Consider the following 12,384-nt stretch of genomic DNA (forward strand, 5'->3'; position numbering starts at 1 on the left):
CCCCAGGGCCGGATGGAGACGGGGACCCCCCCTGAACCCCCGGCAGCGACATTAGCATAGCTCCTGGGAGCAGTCACTGCCGGGGGGGCAGCCGGACCAGACCCAGAGCCAGAACCACTTACAACACCATTCACACCACAACTCTCAACCTCTTTATTTCCAGCCATACTATTACCACTCCCATCAACATTCACTCCACTGACACTCCCACATACACTCCTCTCACCCACAACACTACTACACCCATCAATATCACATCCTACATTCTTGTCCTGACTAACAAATTCTGGGCTGGCTGGGACTTGTAGTATGGCTGGCTTTAGTAAAGCCCTTTGTGCTGGCTTAGCCGCTGCTGGGGTCGACGCCGATGGCTTCTCCTTCATGGCTGCTATCACATCCTGATTCTGGGACTGCCCCACCGGGCGCACCCCAGCTCCTCCCACAGCGCCAGCACCTGCTTCACCCGACTTCACAGGCTCTGTGGATAATCCCGGCGCCCGGACACTCCCCCCCCTCTCACAGGGGAGTGCCTTGCAGTGCCGGTAATGCCCACAGTACTCGGGGAACCGCCCCCCGAGCACCCAGGGGCATAACTCGCGCTGCCCACCATGAGCCCATCCTGCCCCTCCCTACCGGCAGGATGGGTGGGCTTCACATCTATTGCGTCTGCAGCTTTTACTGACGCCATGCTGTAACTCTTTTTATTATAAAAATGCAAAACAAATCTGATACAAAACATTAAACAAAAACAAGCTTAACCAGCTATAACAAACATAACATAAATAAAATTGCAAAAACAAATTCTGCCTAACCGGCCAGCCCAAATTTACTAAAATACACTTTTACTTTTCCCCCATACCAAAATAACACACACAAACACGCATTCAAAAAAAAACATTAAAAAAAAAAGAGCCCAACTTGGCTTATAAAAATAAAAATAAAATATATATATATATATATATATATATATATATAAACATAAAATTCAGCACAACTTGGCTATAAAAACAAACCAAATGAAAAGGAACATAAAAGTAGCACAACTTGGCTATAACATAAAAATTACCCTTACCACGGGGGGGAAGAAAAGAAAAAAAAATTTAATATATAAATACATTGCTCAGCACAACTTGCGCAAAAAAAAAAAAAAAAAAAAACGCTCTGCCTCCCAGCCAGAGATCCACCGGTGAAAGAAGGGCAAGGAAAAGCAGCACGGAGACGCGGCCGGAGAGAGGGCCCAAAGAGCCCAGTCCCACGCACTGCCCCCGCACAGCCGCAAGGCCCGCAAAGCACGCCCAGCACGGCACGGAGCCGAGGACGGCCAGAGAGGATCCGCGCGCAACCCAGAAACCGGCGAGCGCCGGACCCAAAAAGAGCAAGCCAGAACTGAAGAAAAGGACAACACCGCCGAAAAGCGAAACCGCGACGCCAGAGGCGAGGAGAGCAGAGACACCGGAGGGGAGCAGCTCCCCGAAGGAGGGAAAATTAAAAAAATAAAAAATAAAAAAATTCACAAACATGTGTACATGCATATACACAATCAAACACACACACATATATATATATACATATATACATAACACCGCTTTTTTTCCCTTTTTACTGGCCCGACTGCCACTATATAATATAAAACAATATAAATACAAAACACAATATATACAAAACACAATATATACAAAATCACAGAAAATTTACAAAAATATAGTAAATACACTACAAAAAAAAAAAAAAAAAAAAAAAAAAAAAAAAAAAGAAAAACACCTACACTAAAACTGTCCCCTCACCCACACCACCCCTCCTGTACGTGGGTCAGAGTCCATACCGTCCATACAGTTCTCAAAGTCCAGTCCTTAACTGACCATGTCAGGTCCCCAAAACACCACAAAACCACCACCCACAAATACACCCTCCCCACCTAACACTCCTCCCAACCAACTTATATACAAACTGATACACTCTTAACCACAACCCCTTTTAGGCCCAAGTTTGGTTGCCTGTAAGCCCTTCATACCATGTCTACTAAAAACAAAACAAAAAGCTAATGTGCACATGCATCAGCCCACCACCAGGGAGAAGGATGGCAGACCTGATACATAAATCATTTTATACTCTTTCCCTAACTCCCCCTACAATTCTCCCTAATTCTATCCCTACAATAAATCTGACCCTACCCTCACCCTATCTCTATCCCTATAACACTGCCCCTAACCAAAAATAAAAGGTACTCTACCCAAAAGGTTTAGTACCTAGGGCACATGAAATGAGAAACCTCTCCACAGGAGAGAAGCCCTACTGGTACCAAGACTGCCATACTCCAAAGACCTGATCTTCCCGAGGTCACCGGTGATGTTCCTACAGACCTCCACCTCGGAGAGGATTTTCTGTTGGGTCGACACTAAGCACCGTGCATTCCACGTGTAGTACCTAACCACTAAACTGACTAAAAATAAAGTGCCCCGATCTCGGCCACCCAGGTTCCTGAATGCCCCATAAGCCCACTCCGGATAGGCAAGGCCGGCAAGTTGACTCCAGCCGATGGAAGCGCCCACCCTGTTGTAGACCCCTATGTTAAAGGGACAATGAAGCAGGAAGTGGTCCATGCTTTCCAGCGTGTCCCCGCACTCTTCTCGGGGACATCCCCGGTCATCAGAGTTCCTGTACTTCAGGTTGTCCTTTACACATAGCTTCCCCTGAAAGCAGCGCCAGGCCAAGTCCCAAAACTTCTGGGGGATCCTTTTCATGTTTAAAAGATACAACCCCACCCTCAGATCCCGACCTGGGCAGTCCCTGAGCGCCAGAGGCTTCTGGAAGTGGGTCAACAGAACCCGTTTGTCAAGGAACTGCCTTGACTGGGTCCTGATCTCCCACACTCCCAGACCCCACCGACGTATCGCCTTCAGAGTCGGGGTAGCGTAAGCCGGAAGATATCCATGGGGCGTACGGAGGTCCTTCACTTGCCCTCCTGTCTCCCATTCCTGGAAGAAAGGCCGAAACCACTCCTTGCAGGAGAGTACCCACGGAGGAGCCCTCTCTTTCCAGAGGTTTGCAATGTTGGCTTTCAAGAAGGTGTTCGTTAAGAACACCACGGGGTTTACCATAGATAAACCCCCTAGTCTCCTCGTGCGGTACGTAACCTCCCTCTTGACTAGGTTCAACCTGTTCCCCCATAACAGTTGGAAAAACAGGCTGTAGACCCTAGTGTAGTAAGCCTCTGGTAAGATACATACACTGCCCAGATAGATAAACAAGGGGAGCAGGTACGATTTGATCAGGTGTACCCTTTCCCTGAGGGTCATAGACCAACCCTTCCACTGGTTCACCCTCTGAGTGGCATCCTGGAGCTTACCGTCCCAGTTTTTGGTGGGATAATCATCCTGGCCGAATGTGATGCCCAGAATTTTTGCTGACTCTTGGAGCCCTGGAAGGGTGTCAGGGAGATCAAACGTGGGATCTCCCCCTCCCAGCCAGAGACTTTCACACTTATCCCGGTTGATCTTGGACCCGGATGCCTCCGAGTAGCGGTCCACCTCTGACATCACCACATCGACCTCCTCCCGTGAGGAGACGAAAATAGTGACATCATCAGCGTACGCCACTACTCTCTGAGCGACATCCGGCTCCGCCAGAGTCATCCCGACTCCCGCCAACGGCCCACAATCTACCCTCCGGACGAAGGGATCGATTGCGAACACGTATAACAGCGGGCTCAAAGGACAACCCTGACGGACTCCGGACCCCACCTCAAAAGAGCGGCCAGACCAACCGTTCACCAGCGGGAAACTCTCTGCCCCTGCATATAAGGTGACAAGCCAATTCACAAAAGTACTCGGTAAGCCATATCTCAGGAGGACGGACCAGAGGTACTCGTGGTTCACCCGATCAAATGCTTTGGCCTGATCCAAGGACAGCATGTACCCCTTCCAGAGACCCGCACTACTCCGCTCCACTGCCTCCCTGACACTGAGGACAGCACTTAAGGTGCTTCGGCCTGGAACAGAGCAGTGCTGGGCCCCCGAAAGGAGCCGGGGTGCAAATTTCACCAACCGATTAAACAGTATCTTGGCCAGAAGCTTCCTGTCCGTATTGAGAAGAGCTATGGGCCTCCAATTCTCAATCCGGCTAGGATCTTTACCCTTTGACAGAAGAATCAGGGCTGACCTCCTCATTGACTTTGGTAGAGTGCCCGAGGAGAGACACTCATTGAATACCTCAGTCAAGAGGGGAGCTAAAGACTCCTTAAAGGTCCTGTACCACTCGGATGTTAAGCCATCCGGACCTGGTGACTTCTTGGGGGCGAGCCCCTCGATCGCCAGTCTCACTTCCTCTTCCCTGATTTCTTCTGCCAAACCATCAAGAGAGGGGTCTACCCCTGGCTCAGGAATAGTTTCAGCCAGGAAAGCCGACATCCCGTCTCGATCTAGATCCTTCCTTCCCAAGAGGTGCGAGTAGAAGGATCTGACGACCTCCAGGATCCCTGATCTGGACCGATTCAGAGATCCCGTACTATCAATCAGTCCTGAGACCACTTTACTACTCACTGACATCTTACAGTTCTTGTAAGGGTCGGGCGAGCGGTACCTCCCGTAATCCCTCTCAAAAACCAAAGATGCGTGCCTATCGTACTGACACCCCATCAGCAAGGATTTCACTCTGGAGATATCCTCCCGGCTACCTCCAGTCGAGACAAGGAGCTCGAGTTTCCTCCTCAGACCCTGATACAGGCGGGACCTATTCAGGGACCTGAGGCTCGAGAGCTGGCGGAAGAACCCCGCAACCCGCTTCTTGAATATCTCCCACCACTCTGACTTACTACTACAAAAGTCCAGTAAAGGTACCTGACTCTGAAGAAAATCCTCAAAGGACTGTCTTATCTCCGCTTCCTCCAGGAGGGACGAATTCAGCTTCCAATAACCTTTACCCATCCGGGGGGTCTCTGAAACATTCAAGGAAAATAAAATCATACAGTGATCGGAGAATTCCACCTCAACCACGGACACTGCGGAAGAGACGGCTTCCTCCTTTAAATAAAACCTGTCTATCCTAGACCTGCAGCTACCTCGATGATAGGTGAAACCCACGTGGCCTGAGGGGCTCCGGATGTGGGCGTCCTCTAGGCGAGCTTCCCTAACTATATTATTGAGGGCCACGCTATCGTAAGCCAGCGGACCATTGGAACCTCTCCTATCTTGGGACCTCGTGACATTATTGAAGTCCCCTCCAAAAATCACTTGCTGGCTAGTAAAAAGGAAGGGCTTAATCCTCATAAAGAGATCTTTGCGGCCCCACTTGGTTTGTGGGGCGTAGATGTTAATGAGCCGGAGCTCTTGCCCCTTCATGAGGACATCTAAGATCAGGCACCTCCCCATTTCTAACTCAATAACCCGTCGGCATTCAACCGGAGCGGTAAAAAGGACCGCCACCCCACTATACGGCTCAGCCGCAAGAGACCAGTAGGAGGGCCCGCGCCTCCACTCTCTTCTGGCTTTTACCAGGGAGGCTAGATCTGACAACCTGGTCTCTTGCAGATACAAAATGTCGGCTTCAACACGGCCGAGAAAATCAAAGGCTGCGAATCTAGCCGTATCAGACTTTATGCTGGCACAGTTAATGGATGCCAGCGTCAATGGGGTGAGTGCCGCCATCATGGGTGATTAAGTTAGACGGCCTCACCTTTATTTCTTCTTCCCCTTCTTCTTCGTGCCCTCATCCCCAGAAGAAGAAGAAAGGGCAGGACCGCTTTTACCCCTTTTTTTGGACTCACTCTGGTCCATATGGTCCCCGTCTCCGTCCGACCCCGGTCTAGCCCTGCCCTCTGAGGAAGGTGCCTCAACAGGACAGGGCCCAGTTCCCCCCAGAGGCTCTCTCTCCCTAGGCACCTCGCCCTCACCCTCCCCCTCCAAGGAGGGGGAGGAGATGTTATCAAGGACGAGGTACCGGTTTGACAGGTCAACCAGAGGGGGGGCAGTCAGGCTTCCGCTTTGGACCCGGCCCGCAGTACGAGGGAGAGAGGGCTTGGACCTCTTCTTTCTCCCTTTCCTTTTGCCCTTGTCTTTCTTTTTGGCCTTCTCTACACTCTCCTCATCCACACTTTCATAGTGGGAGGAATCGGAAGAGTCGGCCATATTGCCTTCCTCTTCGCCCAGTCTCCTGACCTCCTCATCCAGCACGTCCTCCTCCAGGGCTTCAGTCATTTCAGGGCCAGCTACAGGAGCAGGGGCCGGAGCTACCCCCGTCACTTGGGCACTCTCCTGCTCCCTACTCCTCCTCCGATTTTCCTCCCGCCTTAGTTTGGCGGGGCCCTTCTTCCTCACTAGCCCTGGTGCGCCCCCATCCCTGCTCGTACCCTCTCCAGCCGAGGCAACTTCACAGCTCTCCCCAGCCGGAGCGGCCGCCGCACGGGCGAAGGCGCTAGGACAACGGCTGAAAGGGTGCCCAAGGACACCACACAGATGGCAGCGGATCTGCCTACAGGATGCGGCCAGATGACCCACCCCACCACACAAAGCACAGACCTGTACAGTACAGGCTGCGCTAAAATGGGTGGGGCTACCGCACCTGTGACAGACCTTAGGCTGCCCCTGGTAGAAGACCTGGATCCTGTCACGTCCAAGGAAGGCGGCTGACGGAATGTGGGCAACCGTACTCCCTGAACGCCTGAGTTTGACGGAAAACGTCCAGGCCCCGGACCAGATCCCGTGCTCATCAATGTTTTTCTTGGGCATGTCCGTCACATCCCCATACCGACCGAGCCAGGTCATGATGTCGTAACAAGAAAGTGACTCGTTACGGGTCAAAACGGTCACCTTCTTGACCGAGTTCTGACGGGAAATTGCCTTTACGGCAAAATCCCGCCAGCCGGGCTCGTTCTTTGCCACCTCGTAGTTTGACCAGAAGAGTTCGAGACCCTCTGGCCGAATGAAACTGACGTCAAACTCGGACGTACCGTAGGGGTGGATCAGGGCAAAGATGTCACTCGCCCTGAATTCCATCTGGAGGAGGAGCTCAACCACTTTAGCGCGAGGTGGGCACGCATCCTCACCCCTCCAAATCAGACGGACCACATTCCTGCGGTTATTGTCCTGCCCGGTTGTCGGGAGGGACCAGACCACCTCCCCATTCTGCTCTCGGAAAGCCCCCAAACCGTGCCTCTCTATCCAGAAAGACAGGTCGACCTCACCCCTTCCCTCTACCTGGATCGACCTGTCTCCCCTACGCAGAGCCTCCAGGAGGCGCTGTTGCAAATGGCCCCCAGGGCCGGACGGAGACGGGGACCCCCCCTGAACCCCCAGCAGCGACATTAGCATAGCTCCTGGGAGCAGTCACTGCCGGGGGGGCAGCCGGACCAGACCCAGAGCCAGAACCACTTACAACACCATTCACACCACAACTCTCAACCTCTTTATTTCCAGCCATACTATTACCACTCCCATCAACATTCACTCCACTGACACTCCCACATACACTCCTCTCACCCACAACACTACTACACCCATCAATATCACATCCTACATTCTTGTCCTGACTAACAAATTCTGGGCTGGCTGGGACTTGTAGTATGGCTGGCTTTAGTAAAGCCCTTTGTGCTGGCTTAGCCGCTGCTGGGGTCGACGCCGATGGCTTCTCCTTCATGGCTGCTATCACATCCTGATTCTGGGACTGCCCCACCGGGCGCACCCCAGCTCCTCCCACAGCGCCAGCACCTGCTTCACCCGACTTCACAGGCTCTGTGGATAATCCCGACGCCCGGACACTCCCCCCCCTCACAGGGGAGTGCCTTGCAGTGCCGGTAATGCCCACAGTACTCGGGGAACCGCCCCCCGAGCACCCAGGGGCATAACTCGCGCTGCCCACCATGAGCCCATCCTGCCCCTCCCTACCGGCAGGATGGGTGGGCTTCACATCTATTGCGTCTGCAGCTTTTACTGACGCCATGCTGTATCCCCCATGCTGGCTCCGTTCCACCACAGAAACGGAGTCTGGCAGTTTAGAGGACCCAGCAGCCTGAACCAGCTTTGCAGCTGGCCCAGACTGCTGGAAAGGACGGAACACATAATGCACAGTTTCCTGGGTCTTCTGTTTTTTTGCCTTTCTTTTTACTAATGTGTCATCACACTGGTCATCACCAAATGTAAAATTCTGGAGGTGGGCTGGGGACTCCTGCATCACTATAGCCCTCAGCAATCCCCCAGCCTCACTCTCCACATCATCATCCTCACTATCGCTTAGCGGTAGTGCCACCTGAGCCGGCTCTATGTAGCTGTCCTGAGTCTTAGTGGTCTGGGTGTCACAGGGAGTAGGGTCAGGCAATACATCATCCTCCACAACCTGTACACTTTCCTCCAACTTCTTCTCCTCCACCTCCTCCTCCTTTACACCAACACCACCATCCTCTCTTTCTTCACCGCCACTACTCTCCCCATCATCCACCTCCACCTTACCTGGGGATTTCATGGCGGCAAACCGATCCCGGTTCTCCATCTTCTCCCTGAAGAGACCGCTTCCCTCCAGGATCTCTGCTCTCCTCTCCTCCATCTTTGCAATGTCTTTCTTCAGGGCTGCAATCCTCTTTTTCAGTTCCAGTTTATTCTTTTTGGACCCAGAGCATGCCAGATTCTGGGCTCCACGCAGGTCCTCTCTCATCAACCTAAGCTCCCTACCGCAGCGGTCGTATTCCGCAAACCGTGCGGTCATGCGGGAGCAGTAGGTCTCGCTGGACTCTTCGGGCCCTCTCTCAGCCCACAACTCAATACTTTGCCTCCTCGCCTTCCTTCCACTGGATCTCTGGCTGGCACCCATTGCCGGAGGAGCCGAGCCTGCATTGCTGCAGACTCTGCCAGATCTTCTTCCTCCGGCCGGAAAAATGGCTGTCGCTGTTTTCTCTCCACCCCCCGCCAGCCTGGAAGAACGGGGAGTGGAGGCCAGGGGCTCCATGCAGGGAAAACTCTCCCAAGGAGCCTGCCACACCCCTGGGAAAGGTTGGTGAATCACCTGCTCTGCCTCTGGAACTCTGGAGAAACACAAAAAGGGACACACCCAAAGCTGCTACTCTTTTTATTATAAAAATGCAAAACAAATCAGATACAAAACATTAAACAAAAACAAGCTTAACCAGCTATAACAAACATAACATAAATAAAATTGCAAAAACAAATTCTGCCTAACCGGCCAGCCCAAATTTACTAAAATACACTTTTACTTTTTTCACATACCAAAAAACTAAATATCACACTCAAACACGCATTCCAAAAAGAACATAAAAATAGCCCAACTTGGCTTATAAAAATATATAAAACATAAAATAAGCACGACTTGGCTATAAAACAAAAGAAAAGGAACATAAAGGTAGCACAACTTGGCTGTAACTCAAAAATGACCCTTACCCAGGGGAAAAAAAAAAAAAATAAAAAAAAAATAAAAAAAAAATAAAATAAAAAATATTTCAGCACAACTTGCTAATAAATAACACTCTGCCTCACAGCCAGAGATCCACCGGTGAAAGAAGGGCAGGGAAAAGCAGCGCGGAGACGCGGCCGGAGAGAGGGCCCAAAGAGCCCAGCCCCACGCACCGCCCCCGCACGGCCGCAAGGCCCGCGAAGCACGCCCAGCACGGCAAGGAGCCGAGGACGGCCAGAGAGGATCTGCGCGCGGCCCAGAAACCGGCGAGAGCCGGACCCAAAAAGAGCAAGCCACAACCGAAGAAAAGGACAACACCGCTGAAAAGCAAGACCGCGAAGCCGGAAGCGAGGAGAACAGAGACACCGGAGGGGAGCAGCCCCCCCAAGGAGGAAAAAATAAAATATAAAATTTTATACACAAACATGTATACATGCATATACGCAAGCATACACATACATACATATATATATATATACATACACATGTATATACACATAAACGCACACATATACATACACATAAACACATATGACACTACTTAACTACTGGCCCGACTGCACTATACACTATATAATATAAAACAATATAAATACAAAACCCAATATATACAAAACACAATACAAAACTTACTGAAAATACACAAAAATATACTACAGAAAACAACGGAAAACACCTACACTAAAACTGTCCCCTCACCCACACCACCCCTCCTGTACATGGGTCAGAGTCCATACCGTCCATACAGTTCACAAAGTCCAGTCCTTAACTGACCCATGTCAGGACCCCAAAACACCACAAAACCACCACCCACAAATACACCCTCCCCACCTAACACTCCTCCCAACCAACTTATATACAAACTTATACATTCTGAACCACCACCCCCTTTAGGCCCAAGTTTGGTTGCCTGTAAGCCCTTCATACCATGTAAATTGAAAACAAAACAAAAAGCTAATGTGCACATGCATCAGCCCACCACCAGGGAGAAGGATGGCAGACCTGATACATAAATCATTTTATACTCTTTCCCTAACTCCCCCTACAATTCTCCCTAATTCTATCCCTACAATAAATCTGACCCTACCCTCACCCTATCTCTACCCCTATAACACTGCCCCTAACCAAAAATAAAAGGTACTCTACCCAAAAGGTTTAGTACCTAGGGCACATGAAATGAGAAACCTCTCCACAGGAGAGAAGCCCTACTGGTACCAAGACTGCCATACTCCAAAGACCTGATCTTCCCGAGGTCACCAGTGATGTTCCTACAGACCTCCACCTCGGAGAGGATTTTCTGTTGGGTCGACACTAAGCACCGTGCATTCCACGTGTAGTACCTAACCACTAAACTGACTAAAAATAAAGTGCCCCGATCTCGGCCACCCAGGTTCCTGAATGCCCCATAAGCCCACTCCGGATAGGCAAGGCCGGCAAGTTGACTCCAGCCGATGGAAGCGCCCACCCTGTTGTAGACCCCTATGTTAAAGGGACAATGAAGCAGGAAGTGGTCCATGCTTTCCAGCGTGTCCCCGCACTCTTCTCGGGGACATCCCCGGTCATCAGAGTTCCTGTACTTCAGGTTGTCCCTTACACATAGCTTCCCCTGAAAGCAGCGCCAGGCCAAGTCCCAAAACTTCTGGGGGATCCTTTTCATGTTTAAAAGATACAACCCCTCCCTCAGATCCCGACCTGGGCAGTCCCTGAGCGCCAGAGGCTTCTGGAAGTGGGTCAACAGAACCCGTTTGTCAAGGAACTGCCTTGACTGGGTCCTGATCTCCCACACTCCCAGACCCCACCGACGTATCGCCTTCAGAGTCGGGGTAGCGTAAGCCGGAAGATATCCATGTGGTGTACGGAGGTCCTTCACTTGCCCTCCTGTCTCCCATTCCTGGAAGAAAGGCCGAAACCACTCCTTGCAGGAGAGTACCCACGGAGGAGCCCTCTCTTTCCAGAGGTTTGCAGTGTTGGCTTTCAAGAAGGTGTTCGTTAAGAACACCACGGGGTTTACCATAGATAAACCCCCTAGTCTCCTCGTGCGGTACGTAACCTCCCTCTTGACTAGGTTCAACCTGTTCCCCCATAACAGTTGGAAAAACAGGCTGTAGACCCTAGTGTAGTAAGCCTCTGGTAAGATACATACACTGCCCAGATAGATAAACAAGGGGAGCAGGTACGATTTGATCAGGTGTACCCTTTCCCTGAGGGTCATAGACCAACCCTTCCACTGGTTCACCCTCTGAGTGGCATCCTGGAGCTTACCATCCCAGTTTTTGGTGGGATAATCATCCTGGCCGAATGTGATGCCCAGAATTTTTGCTGACTCTTGGAGCCCTGGAAGGGTGTCAGGGAGATCAAACGTGGGATCTCCCCCTCCCAGCCAGAGACTTTCACACTTATCCCGGTTGATCTTGGACCCGGATGCCTCCGAGTAGCGGTCCACCTCTGACATCACCACATCGACCTCCTCCCGTGAGGAGACGAAAATAGTGACATCATCAGCGTACGCCACCACTCTCTGGGCGACATCCGGCTCCGCCAGAGTCATCCCGACTCCCGCCAACGGCCCACAATCTACCCTCCGGACGAAGGGATCGATTGCGAACACGTATAACAGCGGGCTCAAAGGACAACCCTGACGGACTCCGGACCCCACCTCAAAAGAGCGGCCAGACCAACCGTTCACCAGCGGGAAACTCTCTGCCCCTGCATATAAGGTGACAAGCCAATTCACAAAAGTACTCGGTAAGCCATATCTCAGGAGGACGGACCAGAGGTACTCGTGGTTCACCCGATCAAATGCTTTGGCCTGATCCAAGGACAGCATGTACCCCTTCCAGAGACCCGCACTACTCCGCTCCACTGCCTCCCTGACACTGAGGACAGCACTTAAGGTGCTTCGGCCCGGAACAGAGCAGTGCTGGGCCCCCGAAAGGAGCCGGGGTGCAAACTTCACCAACCGATTAAACAGTATCTTGGCCAGAAGCTTCC

Source organism: Hyla sarda, chromosome 1 (genome assembly GCF_029499605.1).
Source record: "Hyla sarda isolate aHylSar1 chromosome 1, aHylSar1.hap1, whole genome shotgun sequence".
Taxonomy (NCBI): domain Eukaryota; kingdom Metazoa; phylum Chordata; class Amphibia; order Anura; family Hylidae; genus Hyla; species Hyla sarda.